This window comes from Cryptomeria japonica, chromosome 7 (assembly GCF_030272615.1).
Source record: "Cryptomeria japonica chromosome 7, Sugi_1.0, whole genome shotgun sequence".
Lineage (NCBI taxonomy): Eukaryota > Viridiplantae > Streptophyta > Pinopsida > Cupressales > Cupressaceae > Cryptomeria > Cryptomeria japonica.
This window is the reverse complement of record NC_081411.1, coordinates 257,267,427-257,270,828: the sequence shown is the minus strand read 5'-3', so window position 1 is coordinate 257,270,828 and position 3,402 is coordinate 257,267,427.

Sequence of the window (3,402 nt, the reverse complement as noted above, 5' to 3'; positions counted from 1 at the left end):
ATTTATAGGAAAAATATTGCAATGAAGGGTCAAGATTGGATAATATTAACAAGGGCCAGGACTGAGAGTTATCAATCCCTGTTTACAATTCTCACCAATGAAATGGGGATAATTGTCAACAAAAGACTGCTTGAGAGGAGATGTAAGAAGCATTAAATGCTTGAGAAGACCTCATGGTTACCTTAGGAGGTAAGGGTTAAGGTTAGGCTAGGATTACCCATTAGATAAAGCTTTTACCCAAAGGATAAACTCTTTTGCAAGGGTTAAAGGGATAACCATGGTCAAAGCAATGAAAGCTTGATGAGACCCTTGGGTTGGATGAGGGTTGAGTTAGAGAGAAAGTCTCTAATTATGCAAGAGGGTTGAGTTAACCATTAATGGTTTGCAAGACTTTCAAGGTTAACTTGTTGAAGACATAAAGCCTTTAATGGTTTCCAAAGACTTTGAGGGTTTGAGAAGTGACTTCCCTTTATTTAGAGATGTGACAATATTTAGTAGATGAGTTAGGCTAATTTAAAAGTGATTAGAAGAATCTAGAAGAGGGTTTAGTGAGGCAAGTGGATCGAGGATAATTTTAATTAAAATAAATTACTTTATTTCAATTTTGGTTGCAAGTGGGGGATTTAAATAAATTAGATTTATTTATTTTCCATGAGCAATTTAATTAAAGGTAAATTTAATTAAAAAGGGGATTTAATTAAATAAAGTGATTTATTCAATTAAATGATATGAAAGGCCTAAGTGAATTTAATTAAATAAATTGAATAACTTATTTAATCAAGTAGATGAATGTGAATGCTTTAATTAAATTAAATTTAATTAAATATAGGAATGAGAATAAAATGAATATTAAATATTCACTTAGGAAAATGGTCATTTTTATACGTCTACATTTTGCCCCTATTTGAAGTGACGTGTGTGCACATGTTGTTTTGAAGAAAATTGTCAGATATGATGTTTGTGTCGAAATGTCAATGTCATGCCCCAGATTTGATAAATGATATTGATAATGCCCCCTCGAGATATGAATTAGAAAAATTGAAAATTTGGTTGAGTTGATAATCGTTTTGGATTTGATCACATTTTGAAAGTTTGTTTGTGTTTAATGGGTGTTAATTGATTCATCTCCTGAAAAAAGATGTTTGTTAGGGTTAAAAGTGAGAGAACGAGAAAAATACATGCCCCACCTAGTAACCCTAATTTACTTTTACCCTATAAAAAGGTAAAAAGTGATTTTGGTTGTATCATTTGCACCTTTTGACTTTTTGTGAGAGTGACATTTGGAGAGTGAGAAGATGTTGGTAGCTCACATATTTTTGGTAATAGAGTGTTGCCATCAATGCCAAAGGGGGAGATTGTTGGCATATGCACACTCCAATGAGACATTATAGGTGATTGAAGGTTTTGTCATTGATGGCAACCTTACAATCCTATGACACTGATAAGACATTCCACCGACACTAGCAAGATTAGACTCTACACTGGTACTCACATCATCGACACCAGTAGTGAAAGGAAGCATATCGGTAGAAAGGCCGATAGGATTTTTGTTGTAATATATTTTATTTATTATTTGTAAAATCATTATAAGCCAACTTGGCAACTTGTAAAATGACTCCTATATAAGAGAGATCATTATAGAACATTTGTAAGAAAGTAAGAGGAATATATTAGGCAAAATAAGGTAGACCTATTATGCGAATTATAGGTTAAGGGTTTATGTAAGAAGTAGAACAGAAACCGGTACTAGATCTGGCATTACAGATGCTATTTTCAAGCAGTACAAGACACTGGATTTGTATAATCCATTTTGTAAGTTAGTGAGACTTCCCATTTTGTATTTGAGCAGTGAGCTCTAGGCAGTTGGCCTTCCTGCATGTGTAGGCCCCTCTTGTAGTAGTAATATTCTCTTATTGGCCAGTAAGTGAATATTGTGGGTCACAAATCCCACTGAGGTTTTTCCCACACCGGGTTTCCTCATTAAATCCTTGTGTTATGGTGTGTTTTTCATGTGGTTGTTTTTATCTCTTTTTATTGCATTACTTTTTGCTTACTGGTACACCATATTAATATGCTCTACATGTTTTATGTTAAGAAAATGTATTAACCGATTAGATATTGATTCATCCCCCCCCCTTAGTATTTGTGGGAATCCTAACACATACATGGCGGGCCTCCAGTATCGACAAACGTGCTCAAATTGGTGCAAAGCATTTTTTGCTGATTATGTTCTCATACTACTACTCCCCCTTTGGCATAAATGACAAAGGTTGTCAAGGTTTCAATAGAGTTGTAGTTTTCTGTCTCAACCTTGTAGCTGGGTGGTTACAATTTGAAGGAAATCCACCAAAACCAAATTTATGCTTTCCATAAACTTCTTATTGAGTTTTATTACTACCTCTATTCTTTGAATTGTATCGATGAGTTGCTGCATATGCTCTACTGGTGTTTTATATCCTTGTACTAATGCCTCAGATATTTCCTTCCTCAAGAGTGCTAGATAGTCCAGTCTAGGACTTAGTCTTAGTCTTAGATTCTTAGCCTTGTTTATTATTCTTTCATTTTCTCTCTCTAGCTTCAATGACTCTTCCTCAAAACCTGTTATCTTTTGCTCAAAAATTGATAATGTATCAGGTGAATTAACAAAATTGTAAGCAACTTTATTTATTTCTTTTTGTATCTTGCTCATTTTCTTGTCTATGTCCACTGTCAAAAAGTTTGTCTTGCAAGTATCTTTGTATAGAGTTTTAAATTCCTTCAATGTGTTACATAGTTTCAATAGAAGTGTGTCAAACTCTGTAGTACACTTCTTTATATGATCCTCAAAGAATTTATGTTTTTCAATTTCCAACCTGTCTTTGAATGCATGTTCCTTTATTTGTTCAACTATCACTATGTTGTCAGTAATATATTTTGACAAAGTGTCAAGTTGACTCAAAGAATCCTTATTATCTATGTTGCATTTTGGAGCTATCATCCTCAAAATTGGGATTGTGTCATCTATAGCTTTATAAGCTTGTGAACTGCAATCAGTTATTTTCTTCAAAGAATCTAAAAGAACTTCAGTTACATTGGTTGATTTGTATCCTATTCAGGAGGAACCAACATTCTGAATTTTGCTAGTGGAGGAAGTAACCATGCTTGTAGTGACCTCTTTTAGGTCAGTCTATGTTTCCATTTCCTTAAGTAAGGGTTTTTGTTTTTCTCCTGTTGCTAGTGGCACTATTTCCACATGAACCTATTCTTGTTCTGGAGCTTGTTGCTTTGCTTGTCTCTCTGTTTGTTGATCTGTTCTAGTCTCTATCATGTTGTCAGTTGTCAATGTCTCACTAGCATCTCAGTTTTACCAGTTGTGTCTTTATCTATCACAATGTTGACCTTCTGAGTATCAACATTCACTAT